Source organism: Garra rufa, chromosome 4 (assembly GCF_049309525.1).
Source record: "Garra rufa chromosome 4, GarRuf1.0, whole genome shotgun sequence".
Lineage (NCBI taxonomy): Eukaryota > Metazoa > Chordata > Actinopteri > Cypriniformes > Cyprinidae > Garra > Garra rufa.
Genome location: NC_133364.1, coordinates 51646489 through 51667971, shown reverse-complemented (window position 1 = coordinate 51667971; position 21483 = coordinate 51646489). Strand labels below are relative to the sequence as shown.

Sequence of the window (21483 nt, the reverse complement as noted above, 5' to 3'; positions counted from 1 at the left end):
TTGGAGTTGATATGAAATTACCCTGAATGTTTGCTAGACGAACAGATTAATTGATGGCGATTTAATTCCGCTACACTTACCACTGGCGGCTGATATAAATAATTGTAATTAATAAAAATTGATTGTAATTATTTATATACATTTCCATTTTTGAGCTAAATTCGCTACAGACCTGACATTTTAAAGGTTTTACATCTTCCATCGAATTAACTCTTTGAGACAGCTACATGGAATCTGTAACAAACAATGAGTCTTACACTTTCACCAATCTGTCAACAAGAAACTACAATGGAAACCTCTTTTCAATTACAACAAGGCAAACCACAATTGAACCTTTGAAGACACCTATATGGGCTGCGTTCGAAACCGCATACTCAATGAGTAGGTACTTAATTTCCATAAGTACTTACCTAACGAGTACTAAACGAGTACATACTCTACAGCCAAATCTCGTTGAGTATGAATGTGAGTTGCCATGTTGACGTTACCTTCTTCTTCTTCTTCTTCTTCTTCTTCTTCTTCTACCACAGCCATATCACCCTGTAGCCCAAGACCGGTTGCTCACTGAAGCTAAGCAGGGCTGAGCCTGGTCAGTACCTGGATGGGAGACCTCCTGGGAAAACTAGGTTGCTGTTGGAAGAGGTGTTAGTGAGGCCAGCAGGGGGTGCTCACCCTGTGGTCTATGTGGGTCCTAATGCCCCAGTATAGTGATGGGGACACTATACTGTAAAAGGCACCGTCCTTCGGATGAGACGTTAACCCCCTGGGGTCCAAACACGCGTATACGCGTTTTGTGGCAGTTTCCCAAAAGGAACTTCAATTACTCGGTCATTTCTGATTGTACAGATAAAAGCGGTACATCAATCGAATCTGTAAAGGGTCTACTTTTATTTGTATATACTCACAAAACCAAAAAAATATTGTGATTTTACAAAATAAAGAAAACAAAAAGGGTGTGCTGTCTGCCGCGTTGATCTCCGTGATCTTCATTCAGAAAAGCGTCATTAAAATAGACTATAACTCAGCCAATACACAACACAGAGACATGAGCAATATGTCTAGAGAAAGCTTGATATCTATACTTTCAAATAAAGTAATGTTTATTGAAATCAAATATTCTGTGATAAAGTAATCCGTATGAAACCAACACGATGTCCAGTCTCTCTTGTCTGCTTCATTAGTTTTAATTAGATCACGCCCAGGAGCGATTCCAGTCTTTCATATTCAAATCGTCCACGTGAGGGCGCCGCGCCAAAAGTAGACGCCCACATCACAGTAAACAAAGGAGAAAGCAGTTTCTTTTCTTTCAAGTTAGTCCTTTCTGGAAGAAGACGGGCTGTCAGGAATAAAACTTACTTCAGAAGATGAACATTAAATGAGACATGGCGTGAACCAGCAGATGAGATATTTACACAAGTAAGTTTTTTTCTTTTATATTTGTAAGTTGTTACTGTGACAGAATGTGCACACATTTTACCAGTTAAGACTTTTTGTCAACTGTATTTCCTGACTACAGCAAGTGAAACATTATAAAGTATGTTTCATTTCACTGCATCTAAATGTCTCATGATGACAGGATGTTTCAACTTTGGTCGAAAAACGCGCTGGCGCATTTGAGGCACGCTTTTGTAATAACTCCGAAAAGAATGTAAAATTCTCCGTCAGTTTTGATCGTACAAATACAACCAATACATCATTCGAAACTGTAGAGGGTATATTTTTATTTGTATACACTGTGCTTTTATGAAAATAAGAAAACAGTCAGGGCACGCGCTCTGCCTTGACTGTCTCTGTTATATCTTTTCACAGACACATAAATGAAACTAACGTGCATGAAACCTAAATCTAAGTGATTACGTGCCTCACAGACATAATGCATTTACTTGTAGAAAGCTTGAAATGTTTACTTTTACATAAACCAATTCAAATAAAAAACTACTATTCTCTTTTTAAGTAATCTGTATGAAAGGTAGAAGATGTATGGTTTCTCCTGTATCACTTCATTACAAACCTTACATCTGCATTTATCTCACACTGTTTTATTTGCACCTAACTGTTATACGCCTATGCTATACACTACCAGTCAAAGGTACTTTTTTAAAGAAAAATAATTATCTAATTTTGTGAAATAGGTTTACTATGTAAAAAAAACTGCTCACTTAAAAAAAAAAAAAAAAAAACTTTTAATAATAAAAAGTTTGGCTGGTAGTGTATGTGTTTTCTCCATGTTAGCTCTGTCTTTGTCAGATCATTGTGTTGCTCACATCTACTTGTTTTCTTTGCAGTTTCTGCTGTTCCCCGTTTTCCTGTGTTCAAGTTTCCTGCAAGTGATTTGGATATTGCACCCTCGACATCTTGACTTCTGTGTTTATTACTTTTGTTCCTAATAAAAAGTTTAACTGCACTCACAAGTGAAAGACAAGTTATTTTGTGTGATAGTTAAATATATTCAAAATACGCTTCAAACTAAATATATATGTATTTTGTCCTTTCATTTTTCCTTTATTCTTTCTGTTGTTTCCTCTCAGTCAACATCCGACTGAATGGCTCATTATGCGGCTCATTATGCAGGTCTTTGTCTTCTCAGGTGTAAATCACAGCATTATTCATGATGATTCACGCCTTCTCGCATACAGCCACTCTAAACAAAAAGTGTCTTCAAAAATTTAAATCTATATACTGTTTTGTGAAAACAAGTGAACTAGATGATTTTCACATCATTTGGTTGAAAAAAACCAAGCCTACCACATCCAATTCTCGAAAGTCCCGAGAATAAATATTCTGTATGTGTTAGATGACCTTATTTCAGTGACTTCAAAAATTTAGTTTTTCAAAATGCACGCATAAACATTGTTTTCTCAAAAACTTAAAAGTGTACATTCATGTTGCTTACATATTTTTGTAGTCCAATTTGTGCTAAATACAATGTATTTAGATTTAGGATATTAATATGTTTTTAACATACTGAAAAAAGCACAAATGTCAAGGCATGTCAAAACTTCTTCAGGGCCCCAAAACACCCCCGGGCCCCAGAGGGTTAAACCGAGGTCCTGACTCTCCGTGGTCATTAAAAATCCCATGGCACTTCTCGCAAAGAGTAGGGGTGTAACCCCGGTGTCCTGGCCAAATTCCCTCCACTGGCCCTAGTCAATCATGGCCTCCTAATAATCCCCATTCATTGAATTGGCTCCATAACTCTCTCCTCTCCACCTGTAGCTGGTGTGTGGTGAGCGCACCGGCGCCGTTGTACTGTGGCTGCCGACGCATCATCCAAGTGGATGCTGCACACTGGTGGTGGTTGAGGAGAGATCCCCCATATGATTGTAAAGCGCTTTGGGTGTATGGCAATACACAATAAAAGCGCTATATAAATGCTTCATTCATTCATTCTTCTTTAATCGCCGTTCACTCCTACGGAGTATTACCGCCACCCACTGTACAATTTACTCACTTACATGAATTAATCTGATGTTGATGAATCTGCGTTGACGTTACCATGTGACCTGTGACGTTATACCAAGCGTAACAACTTAAAAGGTATGACTGACAGGTGCACAAACACCTGATTTCATCAGTGGAATATACCACTCTGTATAGAAGAATGTTTGCAAGAAAAATCACTGCAATATTGTCATCCAAAAGGAGACGTCGGCCAGCTGCTCGAAGGTCTCACCTTTGGAGAAGAATGTTCATTCTACAATCAAAAAATGCAGCCTGTACCCACCACCAGGAAAGGGCATCCTTGGGGATGGTGGCTATCCTTGTCTGAGTGCACCCATCTGCCTCATCACCACATAGAGAGAGCCTGTACAGAACCCTGTGCAGGCTCGTTTCAACAGCAAGCACTCCCGTGCCTGTAACATCGTTGAGAGAGCTTTCGGGATGATGAAGACTTTCTGATTGAAAGATCTTCTTCAAGGCCTTAACCCTTTCAGTGGTGAGTTTAAAATATTCTAGTGGACCCCCGAGAGTGAGTTTTTTTTAAGCGACCGTTATTTTAGAACGTTCGTCCCTTTTGTTTCCATGGCGACGCGTCATGCTTGTCACGTGACACAACACAGACACAATAACACTGTATGACAGATAGATCGCTTTAATTTCGTTTTTCCTTTTTTATCCAGAATACTCAAACACTTGCTTACCATGCCTTGAACTATCTAATATTCCGATTCACAAATATGTGTGAATTAGTATGATTCGTCGTTTAAACCCCTATGTAAATGATCTGGATCGTGATTTGTAACGTGAGATGGGCGCGGCCATGTTTGTTCGCGCTGCAGTTCAGATCAGTCCTGTCAGCCGCGTTTACATCACGTACATTCATCTGTTTCTCCCGAAATACATGCAAGTAAGTGGCTGGTGAACTAGAAGAGGAATAGAGTGAACATTTTAGTTACTTTGCCTATGTGTATGTGATAGAAATAAAACACATCGGCAAATTATATTTGAATAGATGGTTATTTGCTGCTTCCATAGACCTATGTGTGTATTTTACAAACTCTAAATGTCTCCTTTTACTAGTACTTATGTGTATTTAAATGTCTGAAACCTAAAATAAGCGTTATGTGGTTAAAAACACTGCATAGTTGTGATTGTATGACAAGTGCAGAGCTCGTCCGTCTCTGGCTCAGCGCCAGCCATCGCGCCAAAGCGCAGTTTGAATTTGTCAGCTGCGTGACGTCACCGAACGTTCCAAATCCCATATGTGGGACCGTACTCCCAGGGGCACAGAAATTAGAATCCCATATGTGGGACCGTACTGCTCAAAGGGTTAGAGATCAGCCCTGCCTTTGTGCCTGAGGTTGTTGCGTGCTGCGCTGTGCTTCATAATCTGGCTCTTCTCAATGGAGACATCGTTGAGCAAGTGGATGAGGAAGACAATGATGACGGCCCCCCTGAACCCCACAACCCTCAGGCAAGAGCGGGAGATCATGTGTGGGACAACCTGGCTGCAGCTGTATCTGCCCCAAACATTTGTGTGGCTGCTCTCCATGAGCATGACTATCTATAAAACATTTAAACCAATTAAAACATTAAAAATTAGTATTGTCAGCATTTCAGTTCTTGCGTAATTTTTATTTCAAATGTTTACAAAGATATGCTCATTTCTGGTGTAGCCTTATTACTTTTGTGGTGTAGTTAGCTAAACTGCTGAACTGGTGAGCAGAAGGTTGCTGGTTTCATCTCTGCAGCAGCCATCATAACCAGTGTGTCCTTGAGCAAGGCTCATTTCTCCAGGTTGCTGTAATAAGAACACTGTAAGTCAGTTCGGATAAAAGCATCTGTCAAATGCAGAAATCAAAATTATTTTAGTAAAACCTTCTTTGAAAGCGTCTCGGACACAAACTCTCTATAAAGCTTCTGTTTTCTTACTGTTTTCTAAAGCTGTTACTATAATATAAATGCATGTCATACAGTTTTTATTTGGGGGCTTAAAAGGTTAGTTCACCTGAACATAAATTCTATCATTATTCACCTGCCTTCATGTTGTTCAGTCTCTCTTTTTTTATTATTCCGTTAATACAATATCAGTCAATGGAGCCTGATTTTCAGGAGCTTCATGACATTATTACTATTCATGACATGCTTTTGAAACTTCTGAAAGTCCACTGACTGTTACTCAGCTCTTGTGTAAAGTGGGAAAAACACAGGAATCCAACAACATGAAGTAAATACTGATTAAATTTATATAGTTTGGTAAACTTTAATCACTTTGTTACTATTGTGTAGTTAATGCAAAACTTAAGGCAGTTTGTGCAAGCAGTCTCAAGTTCAATTTAGGTCATGGAGGGACATTGTTCTGCAGAGTTTTTCGTACCCTAATTAAACACACCTGAACAATCTAATCAAACCAATTAATAACAGCTGCTTTGAAAATTACAGACAGGTGTGTTGGAACTAAACCCAACAGAGCAGTGGCCAACATGATATTCCTTTATGTGCTCTATATGCATTTAGAAGTCAGATACACGATAATAAAACTATCCTTTAAAAGTGTGTGTGGTACATTACACCCCACATATGCACAAACTATTCATCTCTTTATATTTTAACAATTTATGAACGTTATCTTCTGAATGCATCACCAAATGTCTATAAGTCCACAGTGTACTGTGAATAGAAATTGTTTTATATGCATCGTATCAGGCATAATGTCTCAGGCCACCATTTGATGTTGTTTAAGCAATACTATTATGAATAGATGTTTACAAAATTATATATATTTGCCTATAGTAGCCATTTTGATCAGATTTTTAAAAATGGTTTAATGTAGGCCTATCTCCTTTATAAAAAAATTAAAGGAGATACATAAAACCATTTTTAAAAATCTGAAACTTTTATCTTATTAAAAGAGACTACAAAACAAATATGGATGGTCATTAAAGCATTGCTAAAACAACAAAGCAAGTAGTGGCCTATGATTTTTGCACAGTACTTTATGCATATTGATAGATCGATAGATAGAATCTATTTTAAAATGTTTGTTCTTTATGTAAACCAAATGTGTAAATGACCAGAACATGCTTTTATTTTACAATTTATTTCATTAATTTTTTTGTGAGAGCCTCAAGGAGGCGAAGGAATCTTTCATCCCTTTCCTTTGCCTCCCTGTCTCTCCTTTCCTCTCTCTCAGATGCTTCCCGCTCTCTCTCCGCTTCCCGTTCCTCCATCTCCCTCATCAGATCGGCGAGATCTCTTTTTCTTTTTCCAGGCGCTGGCCTCACCGAGGATGAAGAGGCCGCAGCAACATCTGGCCCAGATGAGGCAACGAGAGCAGGTGGAGTGATGGAGGGTCTGCTCCCAATTGCCTCATCCATGGCAGTATACCACTTCCATGATGCTGCTGTGTGGTCTCCATCCTCAGTGCTCACGCCAGTTGCTGGACATTTCAGTTCCTACAAAATTGCACAAACACAATACAAAAGCAGTCAGTTTAACAGCACAGTGCGATTTGATTTCTGTATTAGAGGTAACAATATGATCTTACTTTATATTTTTGTTTCAAGTTTTCCCATTTTTTTATGATTGAAGCAGTGACCTTTTCTTGCAGGCCCTGCTCCACCACAAAAGCTCTGCAGCAAAGGCACAAAATCAAGAAACAGAAAAGTGCTGTAATAACTATTTGAAATTACAATAACTAAAATAAACTACAGCTTAAAATTTGTTTTATTCATTTCTGTTGTATACTTACTCGAAGCCTTTGATGGCAGCATTTCGCTTTCCGGTGAAGAGGGCTTCATTAGCCGCTCTCCACCGGATAAGCAGATGCGTCTGCTCATCTGTCCCTGTAACATTCAAATAGATTCCCTTTGTGATGTATGTTCTCAATACTACATTCACATGTTGAGTTAGTTACTGATGTGGTAAGTTGCTTTTTATCCAACACAAATGTTTCTCAATTGGTCAACAGTGCTAATGGACAAATAAAACATTCTTTATGTAATCTAATTTATGTTATCTAATTTCTTTATGTAAATGTATTTACATTACTTACAGTAACATCTAATGTAAGCAGAGATGCTAACTGCATAAAAGCACACATACATCATTCACATGTGTTCATCTGCAAAACTTATCTAAGATTTTCCTGTCAGATGTTAAGTATACATTTAGTTATCATCTTTAAGATATTTATGGTGTATCATACATGTATATTCACATTAGAGACGTACGTGTGCTTACTACTGTTTGCTACACATAAAACAAATCAGAAATATAACGTTACTATGCTATGTAGCGTCTTTACACCTGCAACAATTAAAGTTTACAGAATCTCAACAAACAGAAGGAACGTTGTTATTGGTTTCTAATACTCACATTTGAAAACACCCGCGTCCATTTTTTTATTTGAAATGTTTGGTTATGACGAATCCTCTTTCTCTTCTTCTTTATGACGTATTGATCTCCCGTGGGCTTCTAGGATAGAAAAGTGTCCATCGGATGCACACTCCCGAATCTGGGCTAAAGCAGTAGGACATCCGGGGATTTCTCGCCTACTCTTTTATGAATACTGAGCTCGAACATACTTTTTTCTTCACGTACTCATTTTCCCTACTATGTAGTAGGTAAGCAGGCATATTCGAATGCACTTTAAGTAGACGTTCGTCCGAATCTCGCGGGAATTAGTGCATTCTCCTACTCATTCTCGCCTACTCTTTTATGAATACTTAAGATTCAAACATACTTATTCACTCGCCTACTGCTTTTTGCCTACTATATAGTATGGAAGTATGCGGTTTCGAACGCAGCCAAAGAAAATGTGCAGTGTTGGGGGTCCTTCAGGAGCAGGGTTGGAAGCACTGCTCTATGGTCTTAAAAAGCACTATACAAATTAAATGTTTTATTAGTATTATTTAATGCCTGTAGTGCTGCTCTGTACATTTGATGTATGTTTTATGTGCATTTAATCCACAAAAAATCTTCTTAAACTACTGTTCAGAGAGCATATTTTTGACATATTGGTGGCAAGCTTGATGCACCAGATATACTTATAAACTACAATTCAAACACCCATATTGGCCATATTGTTTTCATGAAACAAGTGTTACACCCATTGTTTCATGAAATGTTAGCATGTGGCACATATTGATACAGGGAATGATAAATTGTTAGTCAAATTTTAGACCTCCCGCTGCTTGTGTGTTGTCAGGAGGTGGAGCATAAGATTGAAAAAAAAAAAAAAAGATTTCTAGGAGGCACTATAGAATCAGTGAATGTGTAGTTGTGATTTTACTTAGCTCATGTATAAACCTTACAAGTCCAGAAAAATGGAACAACAGTGTAACCCTGACCAGGCTCCTTTTTGCCCAGGCAACATGAAATGGGAGACCACACGTGGATAAAGATACAAAAAATAGTGATTTATTACAGTACATACTTGAGATGAAACCTGAGAAATAAGCAATAATCAGTATAAATGATATGGTATGAAATGAAAGTGTGATGTAATAAGTCATATGGCAAAAAGGCAAACAAAAAGCAAAACAATGTGATACAGGAGAGAAGGAACCCGGAATGGCACCCATGAAGTCCTTTTACACTGCCCAGGCCACAATCAAGCGATTAAAGACACCTGCCCGGTAGCTCCTCACTGAGAGACACAGACACAATCAGACAGGAGTAGACATTAAACATTAAATAAATGTAGTATTAATATTATCTTTACTCAATTTGACAGCTTACATAAATTAAGGATATTCAAATGGCACTTTTCACATATTCATTACCTGCACTCCTCCTCTTCATTTTCACTGGTGCCTGGACTGCTGAAATCACTTTCATTCTCCTGTTTATCTTCCAGTTCTATAGCAGAGCCCTGAGGGCCTAAAACAGCCTTGTATTGAAGGAGAACCTCTTTTAACGTATCTGAAACTTCAGACAGTCGTCTTCTGCAGAGACAGGAAAGGCCCTTGTTTCGCTTGTCTGTAAGTGAAAAGTAATAAACAAATCCAAATTACCATGACATATCCACTTGCTTTGTAATATTTATTATAACTCACCAAAATAGATATATTAGATGGTCAGTGTAATGTTTTTCAACTGCTTTCTAGTAAGATACATCTCTTCATAGGTAAAATTAAAGTATGTTGTCCTTATCACCATCACTTCCTTGTTTGATTGGTATGGTTACAAAGATGAAACTTGCCTTCCTCAGAAGTTTTTCTTTTAAGAGTTGCCTGCAACTTCTGCAACCATGAGCAGTGCTGGGCCATCTCCTGAACAAGTATTGTCCTTTCCTCCTCCAGTCTCATTTTCAGAATGGCTTTGTTAAATTTTTTTTTAACTTGTCTTTGATTTGTGCTACAACAGAGGTAAAGAAAATGTATAAATAGCAATTTTGACTTGAGTCTTTACAAAATAAATCAGAGGCCTCGGGAAACTCCGCTTACCGCTGCCATGAACCTCCCACGGCCATGTTGGGGACGGGTTGTCTCCTGATAGCGACTGCTCCACTTCATTAACATCAATTGGCATGGCAGGCTCATGACTGTTATAGGTCTCTATGTCTTTCATTAGCAGTCTCTTGCTCTCAGCAATTTTCCTGCGTAGACGGTGACGGAACTTGCCACTATCTGTAAACACATGAAGCAGAAGGTAAAAAAATAGCAGCATAGTAAGCAATAGGCAGCTTAAATATCATGATCTTAATGATCGCTGCCAATGAGGAAGCACAAAGTGAAACACGTTATTGGTTCAAACTTACCACCAGCTGCCCATTCCCTCACATCAGACACCCACACTGCTTCATCGGTGCAAGCCAAGCTTTCTTTAAGCTCCACTAGACTTGCAGTCTCCTCCTGAAGTCTCTGGCAAGTCTAATGCAACAGTTAAACAATGCAGTTACACAAAGCTACACAATTACCACAAACTGAAACCATTTACAGAGAACACACCTTCACATATCTTGCAGACAATGCCCGATGTAGTGTTGTGATTTTTTGGTAGTTCCAGGCCATAGCATGGATTGTAAGCATATCCACACGTGCTGTTGAGAGTAAATGTTGAGTGAATGTCATGCAAATAAGCAATAAAAAAATACATTAGAAGAGAAATACTACAATCACCTCCTTTCGACTTGTATTTAGTCGTTAGGGCACAGCGGGAGAGGTAGCTGTTCACCTGTTCAACTTCCTCCCCCGCAGTTGACCCTGCTCCTTCTTGGTTTTTGCCACTCCATGTAATCTAGTAGTAAGATGACATGTAAGGGATATTGTAATGCCCGCCGGTCATTAGCGGATAATAAGTAATGACAAAACGAACCGGACCCTGATGTGCAGAAGAGGGACTTATTTTCCGATGATACAGTTAAACATAATAAACACTGAACATACCTCACACTTAGTGGAATGTGCTGTAGCATGCATGACGCTTAGGAAAGGCCTGATTGATGTTAGCCCCTGGAGATCAGGAAGGATGTTTGCTGATTTGTGTAAATATGGCCAGTATTTACACATTACATCCATGGCGATAAACCTTGGCTTTGAACTCAACACCTTGTGCAGATACATGGGGTAGGCAAAGATTTCTCCTAGGGATATACAAATTGTATTAGAAATGCAAATATCCTGTTATTGTAGATTCTAAAGAGAGCATCATAATGGGAAACTCAACCAAGCAGTGGTAAAAGCTGCACTAATAGTGATAATTGAGATAATTCTCCATATTATTATTTTATTTAGCTTTTGTCCAAAGTGACATACAAATAATAACAATACAAAGTTACATTTAACAGCAAACAATTTATTATAATCTGACCTCTGAACATATTAAGCGCTTTAAGGAGGAAACCATGCCGACACACCGCAACCTCCATGCCCTCTTCGTCCAACTTGAAGGTCCTCCTAGAAGTCTCCTTCGCTGCTGTCTACGAGGAGCTCCCACTTCTGCCTTGTCCAGGTAGCTGTGATGTAAATGAAACACACTATAAACATACTGTATATGCACCTTGTATTTTGAAGTTGAGGGCAGTTTTTCACCAATGCAACGAAAATCTGGAAAAAAATAGTAATTTAATTAACAAATAATTTGAAACCTGCCTGTTTCACAGCTTTATGCAAGACATCAACAAATGCAGACACAGATGTGTCTTCTGCGATAAATGCCCCTTCAAAAAACGAAGAGTCGGAGCTGAGGAACAAACGAAACAGAAAATTTATCCATGCTGAATATAGAATCTAAAAAAATCTAGATCAATCTATACTGGAAGAAAAAAAATATCACCTTCCGTTTCGGAGAAACCGGTATAGCTTCCTGTTGCCATCCACAGAGATTGCCAGCATGTCTGGAGTGCAAGCGGGGCAGGTAAAAGGTGCACCGCAGGACAAGTTATCTTCCTCAAAAGCACAATAGGAAAACTCCAGGAAGCTGCGCTGCAGCGTGTCCCCGCACACTGGTCCTGACTGAAAGATGCATTATATTAATTGTTACTTCGGAGATGTCTGCATATGTTAAACAATTCTATAATATGGTGAACATTTACCCGCCCACCACACTTTGTACGATGCTCCAGCAGCTTTGCAAAGGCTTGTCTGGACAGTGCTGGCGCGATGACTTTCAGTTCTCTTACACTGCTGAAAAGGTTGAGGGAATACAAAGTAGAAGAACTGGTGGAAGCTGGCCAATATCCACTGTTTACGAGGTCCATGAACTCTGGAGCCCACTGCTGCTGGCATGTTTGGCATGCAAACAATGGCTGGTGCATGTCATAACGCCCTTGGATTATAAGAAAACAAACCCATGGATACCTGAGCTTTTAGAAACAATTAGCTGGCACACTTTAAGACACTTGGACTACATCTTGAGTAGAATCACACCAGCATAGTTTAAATTAGTATATTTCTTTTGATTTATCATAGTGACAAGATGTATTCTGCAATTTTTGAGTACTGCCGTTTTCATTGCAAAGCAAAGCCAAAAAAGGGGGGAAAGCTAAATATAGAAAAAAGATCAGAGTTTGGAAATATTACCATTGATGGAAATTAAAATGACTGCTTTGCCAGGTGACACAGTTATGCTGGGGACTTCACAGGGACATTTTTGAGTCACTCTCACCGTTGGCAAAATACAAGCTAGTAAAGGAAAGAAACACAAAATTAGCCTACCAGATTTATTAGACAAGAGTACAAAAAAGTTTTGCAATTACCTACCTTGGTCGTGTGAGCTGTATCCTCCTTCCCCTCTTACAAAATATGTGGATGGGGGAATAGCTTTAAAAAAGCCCTCAAGGACTGACTCCCTGTCATGGAGTGGCCATCTCCTGTGATTCTCGGTATCGCAGGTTTCACAGAACCACTGATCTGGTAGACACTCTCTGCATCTAGGAACGAAATCTATGAACCAATTTAGTCATTGAATCAACTGTTTGAAACAGTCCTGATTCCACCATAAACATGGAGTTTATCCGAAACATGAAGACATCAATTAGTGATGCACTCTAAAAACCTACAAAGTATGAAAGAACATTAATGAGATCTCACCTAACAACCGCAGGCTTGCTGCAATGGCTACAAAATGGTTGGCCAACATCCTGAGTTTGGATGAGGCATTTAAGGTGGAATGGCCTTGCCTCCTTCCATCTTTGTGAGGCTTGCTGCTGCCTGAAAGTCCATGATGATGATGCCCTCTGGATTTCAGGGGAGTCAGACATCATAGCAGAGAGGCTCTCCATGTTTTTTTCTGCAAAGACAAATATTAATTTAATTGACAAAGGACCATTTCTATGCAGACCCACTATTTCATAATAATGGGTAAATATCTTGTCAATGCTTTCATTAACATCAATTTCAGAACTTTTCCAAATCAACTTTCCCACAGTCTAGGGCCAAATTCAGCATAGTTTGAAACATGGATCAGGGTAAATTGTATCAAAGTGAAAATTGAGATGGAATTTCTATTGGGACGAACTTGAAACTACTACAAAAAGTGGTTAAATAATAGGATTCAGCCTATTGTGGACACAATTCGTGGCTTTGCTGGTTTATAAAAAAATCCTTAAAACCCGAAAACCGCCACAGGTAACTAGGCACGGAAAATCTGCCTCAGAAAATTACCTAATAATAATTTAAATGTATTTGACTATATTTGACCAAATTCCACTTGAGGATCAAGACTGGCTGCAGGAAGTTCTTCAGTGAGCAGGCAGTTCCCGATCTGGTTGTGTCTAACTACTGTACAACAGCACACAGAGGAATAAAACCAAGTTAGACCACCAATGCATACTTTTTGGGTTGAATCTACATATCTATACATTTCAAATACGGGGGAAATTACATTTAAAAAATGAATAACAACAGAACTTGGAAATAATAGATGTAAATAATAGTACAGTTAACCTGTGGATGCAATAAGAAGTTGAACCATGTGGAATATGTTTATGCAGTATTTGATTTGATAACAGTAAACATATTCCACATGGTTCAACCTCATTATAATGAGCTCATTATCTGGATACAAGTACATGTTACTTAAGTCTACCAGCAACACAACTTGATTTCTTGACAATAATGTGTAACCAATTACTATTAGTATTAATACCTGTAGCTGAAGCTTTGGGCCGTCCTCCACGCCTCCCTCTTGGCTTGCCAAGCCCTAAACGCACCCTTTTTGGGACTGACGGTGGGGCAACTTGCCTCTGCTCCTCAGATTCTTTCTGGGGGTTGAAGTCAAAATCATGATTAGGCTGTTAATTTATTTTTAACAAAAGATGCAATGTATATGAAAAAACTCTTATCATACCCTCTATATTTTGAGGGGGGGGGGGGGGGGGTTGATTCAAGAAAGAATCCTTGATCAATGCATTGAGTTTGGCTGGACCATGGAGTTCAAAAGTAAAAATAACTCTACAACCCTTTCATGAAAATGTTTGAGAATTGAGAGCAGCTAGATGCAATAACAGACTGAATGAGTCTGAGGTACCTAGGCTTATATAATAGCCTTTTAATACTGTTTTCTGATAAGCTACAGAGTAATTATTATAGCCTAAACATTTCTTCAATTATTATACAATGGATAGTGGTTTTTTGTACATGGCAATACATAGAATAGGACCCGATGTAGGCACTCTACTTCTCTGCATCTTAAAATTCAACACCTAAAAAGCACCTACCCTGGCTTCAGTCAGAGCATGTTCTAAGCTCATTTGAAGAGCCATCCGTCTCCCCTCCATGTAATAGCCATCTTGACAGTCGGTGACACGTTTCGTATTCATCACAGAAACAGAGAGAGGGACAGACAGACACTGAGATGGACAGAGGGGCAGACAGAGATAAGAGACACAGACAGAAATGAGAGACAGAGCACAAATCCAGATAGGTTGGCGCTTAAAAGGGCCTTTGGTTGTGGTGATCTACTGGTGATCTACTAGTGGGTAGGTTGGTAGAATCTAAAAAACAAAACAAAACAAACAAACAAAAACAAAAAAACACTCGTTTAGGGAAGGGAGTTAATGGGACCGAGACAGTTAATTTACTTAACAATGGATTAAATATAACATTTTTGTGACTGGTGCAGGTAAAAACAACTTGTTAAAGAACACTGAAGATCTCAAAACTAAAATGTAAGCAATTCTGTTCACTCGGAGTCTGGAGGACAGCTTTCAATCCACTGCAAGAAGTCCGGATAATTAAACAGAAGTAAAAAAAAAAAATGCAATAAGCAATAAAAGCAATAAAATCGTATATATATCCATGTAATAGAATAATGTAGAGAGATGCGGTTGTTATAGTGGATACAACCCCGAGAGGGTGAAATGCAAACACCAAAACAATGTCACAAAAAGTTAAAATAGGGCATAAGGCAGTCATGACAATACTCCAGCAACATACTTGACTAATAGGTAGAGTGGGGGAAAACGCCCCCTGGGGTAAAACGTCCCCCACCTGTTTTTGCCAAAATAACCAGAGAAAGTCAATATACATTTTCACTGTTGCTATGCACTACATTTACAACGGGGATAAACAAATCTCCTTGGAGAAGCTGAAACCAGCGACGTGTTTTAAGAGAAGAGGATTACGTGGTAAATGCTATAATTTTCCGATATTAGTAAACAAGTGTTTAAGAGAATATAGTTCTGTAGGATACCACAGTGATGTATGATACATGAAAAGTGAAGTGTGTAGTTTGAGAGGATATGTTATTTATAAGGAATATAATTGTCTTTTAAAAATTATAAATAAAAAAAAAAAGACATAGCTTGTGGGGTAAAACGCCCCCTACGCTGAGGGGTAAAACCATAGATATATATACGTAGATGCCTCATTAGCGACTGTTTCTATGGGCCTTTATACGTAAGCCGTCCGCCATTTTGCTGCGGTCCACTCGACGTCATTCACCCATAGATCTAAGTAAATCACCATAGTAATCACTGAATATTCGAAATGCCACAGTCCTGCACAGCCATTGGTCTGCGAACCTACTGTGTGGTGAATGACGTCAAGTGGACCGTTCCAAAATTGCGGACGCATCTACGTGCTTGGAGCGGTCCAATGGGGTATCTACGTATATATATCTATGGGTAAAACACCCCCCAGAGGGCACGGTTTATCTCTATCATAATTACTATGATAACATATTTCTGTCTATCAAATCCTTTGTTTTACACTTAATGCAGTATAACTAGGTGGTAAAATCAAAATAAAAAAAATTACCTCAACACAATGGTTTGCATGGCTTAGTTATATGTATAAATATAAATGGTAAAAAATTTGGATGTTTTGGACATTCCTCAAATAAATATTAATATATATACATGTTGATACATTACTTGCCTTTTACTTATAGAGATTAAAAACTATAGTCTGTTCATTTTGCTGTTGATCTATGAAGAAAACTGGTTGGTAAGAAAGGGGGCATTTTACCCCACTGCTGGGGCAAAACGCCCCCTTTGTACAAAAATATGTTCAGTCAAAATACTAATTAATTATGAAGGCTGAGCAATTTTAATATTTGGTGAATAACTTCTGCCATAGTCACTCAAAACCAGGATGGCAATTCTAGTCATATTTATGTTTTGTTTCACTGTAATGTCACATTTTCCTTAAGGGGGGCGTTTTCCTCCACCCTACTCTACACTTTTGCATACATATTTCATCGAATTATATAGTCTACTTGTTTATGAGGCCGCCAATAATTTTATCTTACCTTACTCAACGACTCCAAAGGAAGTAACGTTAGTAGATAATTGGCGGTAGCGCCGTCACCCCGGATATTGTTGTGTGCAAAAAAAAAAAAAAAAAAAAAAAAAAACATTGTGAAAAATTAAATTAAACGAATTTTTTTTTTCTCCAACAGGAGAACAGAAGAAACTTACTGGAACTTTAAAAAAAATCGGAGCTTAACTTACTGTAACAAAACTGAGCAACATACTGTACTGCTGGTGACAAAAACACAGATTAAATGTCTTTTTTTTTTTTTTTTTTGCTGTAAGATGCGCAGTGTTTCATTTTTTAAACTTTATTTTTATTTTTTTATTGAATTTTTAAAATTACAGAATTCAATATCAAGTCCTTGACACATTACTTTTACACATTTTCACATTTAGTAACAATATAGTTTAAATAAAAAGAACCAAAAAAGAAAAGAAAAAAGAAACTTACGTATGCATCACAAACGTATGTTAAATTCATTTAGCAAAGATAGGCCTACAGATCTTTGGGCTTTTCAATGTTTTTTTTTTTTTTTTTTTAACTTTAGACTCTAAATATATTGAAAAAAACGAAAAAAAAATAGATTACGTGACTATATCACGAACTGCCGTGAGACTGGGTTGAATTAATACCAGAGTTAAATATAAATGCAGTGGCTGAAGGTGAGACTTTCCTGATCTCTGTGATAATGAGTTGATTAGAGTCTGTATGCTGCTGTACATCAGTGTACTGTTTGTCAGGGTTCAGGTAGAGGGATGAGGCGAGGACTCAGTAATGCAGAAAATAGGGCTTTAATTGGTAAGTAAAAATAAACAAAACAACAAAAACTACCCCTTAGGGGAAAACAAACTGACAGGCTTGGCAAGGCAAAAGCAGGACTGGAAACAGGTGAATACATCAACGAACTCGCACCACACTGAAGACACAAGGAGAATAAATAGGGAGCAAATGAGGAAGGTAACGAGGGAAATACAGGTGGGGCAAATTAACCAATAATCAGGTAACAAGGTGGGTGGGGTTAGACAATAGACATGAGAGCACATGGCACACAGAAACAAAAACAAAAGCCATGTGCTCACACAAAACAAGAACACAAGCACATGGCCAGCAAAACAATTCACTAGCCATGTGCAAAACAGGATCTGAACATGCAGCTAATGAGAATGCTCATCAGCTGCATGTTCACACAAAACATGACAAACAAGCAAGAAAGCATGCAGCCAGTGAAAGACAAAAGCTGCATGCCACACAAGACGAAACACAGTAAAACACGCAGCCGATAAAATGAGCTGCATGCAACAAAACAAGAAAGCACGCGACTAGAGACAAACCGTGTGCAAAAACACACAACATTAACAGACAGAGGAGCGTACGGCCCGAGCGAACGCCAGACCGCACGCTCTCATAGAAACATGAAGCGTGAATGTCCGAACCCCGACGCAAAACCGAAACATGAACAAGACATCAGTGCCGGGATCCGAACACCACGCTCCAACACAAAACAATGCACACAGACAAGAGAGCGCGCGTCTTGAGCGAACTCGAAGCCACGCGCCCACAAGTAAAGAAGACAAGAGGGGAGCGTCAGGGCTCTGTCAGGAAACCACAAATAAACAAGACCGAAGTGACAGAACCCTGACACTACCCCCTCCCCAAAGGGACGCCACCTGGAACACATAAAACTAGACAAGATCATGACATAACAAGACCAACATAAACATGACAACACAAAACAGATAAGTTCAAAACAAAAAGACAAGGGAGGGTGGGAGGGATGGGAGCCAGGCCAAAACCAGTAGGAAAGCCCAGCAAGTCTTTAGAAAGGTCCAGGGAGGGACGGGAGGGTTAAGCCAGGGAGGCTCTGGCAGTCCTAGAGTCCTGGCAGAAAACCAGGTTGGAGCTGGAGGGACTAGCCAGCGAGGTTCTGGCTTAACAGAAAGCCTAGCGCACGGCCAGGGTGGAGCTGGTGGGATGGACCAGTAAGGTTCTGGCAGTTCTGGAGTCCTGGCTGTAGGCCAGGGTGGGACCGGAGGGACGGACCAAGGAGGCTCCAGCAGTACAGGAGCCCTGGAGAATGACCAGGGCGGGGCTGGAGGGATGGGCCAGGTGGACCCTAACACTTCAAGTAGCTCCACAGGGGGTCTGGGCAAAGCTGACAGCTTGGCAGGTGGTGAGGGTGAAGCCCACCTGGAGGAGGGAGCCGGCAGTGCAAGGAGCATGGGAGGTTCCGGCAGCGCAAGGAGCATGGGAGGCGCCGGCAGTGCAAGGAGCTTGGGAGGCGCCGGCAGTGCAAGGAGCTCGGGAGGCGCTGGTAGGTCAAGGAGCTCGGGAGGCGCTGGCAGGGCAAGGAGCTTGGGAGGCGCTGGCAGGGCAAGGAGTGGGCTCTGGGACAGCCTCCAGGGATAGTGGGATGGAAGAAGTCTTCTTCCTTCCCTTCCTCCTCCGCTTACGAAAGCGTGGCACTGCAGCGTTGTCAGCCACCTCTGGGAGCGCTGCAGCCTCTACAGCCGCCACGGGGAATACTGCAGTCTCTTCAGCCACCACAGGGGGCGCTGCAGTATCTTTGGCCATCACTTCTGGTGATATTACAACGACATCAGCTGCCACCAGGGGTGCTGTAGCTTCTTCGGCCACCATCAGGGGTGCTGCAGTATACTCAGCCAGCATTTCTGGAAGCATATCAACAACATCAGCTGCCACCAGGGGAGCTGCAGCCTCTTCAGCCACTACCGAGGGCACTGCAACCTCTTCGGCCGCCACAGGGGGCGCTGCAGTGTCTTTGGCCAGCATTTCTGGACGCATTACAACATCAGCTGCAACCGGGGTCTCTGCAGCCTCTTCGCCCACCACTGGAGGCGCTGCAGCCTCTTCGGCCATCACTGTGGGTGAGGCAGCATCCTTTGCTGGTGGACGAACCAGGAACTCAACAAATCCCCAAAACGTCAGGTGGTCCAGCCCTCTCATCCTCCACCAGTTGAGGGGCTCATCAAGGGCACTATTGAAGAGGTCTTTGAGGGCCGCATCATTAAACCCCAACCCCTCTGCTGCATCACTGAATTCTACGGCAAACCTCTTCAGGTCAGTCCCCCGCTGATGGAGGGAACTGAGGACCCTGAATTGGAGGATACGTTGATAGAGGGGGCTGGAGAAAGTGGAGGCTGGTGGAGGGCGCAAGCCCTTTTTCCGCTGAGTCCTCATCAGGCGAGTGCGTTCTGTCAGGGTTCAGGTAGAGGGATGAGGCGAGGACTCAGTAATGCAGAAAATAGGGCTTTAATTGGTAAGTAAAAATAAACAAAACAACAAAAACTACCCCTCAGGGGAAAACAAACTGACAGGCTTGGCAAGGCAAAAGCAGGACTGGAAACATCAGGTGAATACATCAACGAACTCGCACCACACTGAAGACACAAGGAGAATAAATAGGGAGCAAATGAGGAAGGTAACGAGGGAAATACAGGTGGGGCAAATTAACCAATAATCAGGTAACAAGGTGGGTGGGGTTAGACAATAGACATGAGAGCACATGGCACACAGAAACAAAAACAAAAGCCATGTGCTCACACAAAACAAGAACACAAGCACATGGCCAGCAAAACAATTCACTAGCCATGTGCAAAACAGGATCTGAACACGCAGCTAATGAGAATGCTCATCAGCTGCATGTTCACACAAAACATGACAAACAAGCAAGAAAGCATGCAGCCAGTGAAAGACAAAAGCTGCATGCCACACAAGACGAAACACAGTAAAACACGCAGCCGATAAAATGAGCTGCATGCAACAAAACAAGAAAGCACGCGACTAGAGACAAACCGTGTGCAAAAACACACAACATTAACAGACAGAGGAGCGTACGGCCCGAGCGAACGCCAGACCGCACGCTCTCATAGAAACATGAAGCGTGAATGTCCGAACCCCGACGCAAAACCGAAACATGAACAAAACATCAGTGCCGGGATCCGAACACCACGCTCCAACACAAAACAATGCACACAGACAAGAGAGCGCGCGTCTTGAGCGAACTCGAAGCCACGCGCCCACAAGTAAACAAGACAAGAGGGGAGCGTCAGGGCTCTGTCAGGAAACCACAAATAAACAAGACCGAAGTGACAGAACCCTGCAGGCACGTGCAGAGGGGGGGGCGGAGGGTGCTCGAGCACCCGCCCCTTTTGCTCAGATGCCCAAAGTGCCCTTCTGTCAGAGGGCACCTGCAGGTCCTAAAAACTCCAAAATTTAGTTGTATCAAATTTAAGGCCATAAAAAGTTTGAAATATGTTAAGTAGTATAAGAAGATACTTAATTATAATTTAGGAGGTCGTACATTTGGGACGATATCGCGATAGGGCTGGATTAAACTTCAAAGTCAAATTTAAAGCGCCCCCTTGTGACAGAGAATGACTTTTTCTTTTCCACATCTTTTCAGCTCTTTAAGGTCAAATTATTGCAATTATCGACCTACGTTGTTATGCAGCAAACACAGAGTTGTAAATGTGAAAGAAGTTAATGTGTCTTCTAAAAATCTAAACAAATAAGACAGTAATATTTATGTTTTAAATAAATATAATAAATGATAAACTCGATTTATCCCTTTTAATGGAATAAAGGCTGAATATCCATTGTATAAGATATTTTGTTTTGTTTTGTGTGAAGCTGTATCTGAAATTATAAATCATGCCATTTTATGCCTTAATATTCTACCGTACATTGTCAAATCCTACTCATACTGTTCATTTTACTTCTGCGGCTCTTAAAAAGGGTCACAATTTGCCTTAAATTGATATTTAAAATATTTTAAACAGTGAAATTATATTCCTTCCTTAATATGTTTGTTTTATTTCTA

General features: G+C 40.3%; 1 long non-coding RNA gene across 1 annotated transcript; it reads right to left on the bottom strand.

The window, feature by feature from the left end:
* Nucleotides 1–12068: 12068 nt before the first annotated feature.
* LOC141333125 (uncharacterized) lies at nt 12069–12731 on the bottom strand. The gene is made up of 3 exons (XR_012355385.1): nt 12648–12731; nt 12468–12569; nt 12069–12213 (listed from the first exon to the last, which is right to left on the bottom strand). It is a non-coding gene; the product is annotated as an uncharacterized lncRNA (long non-coding RNA).
* Between the last annotated feature and the right edge of the window lie 8752 nt (nt 12732–21483).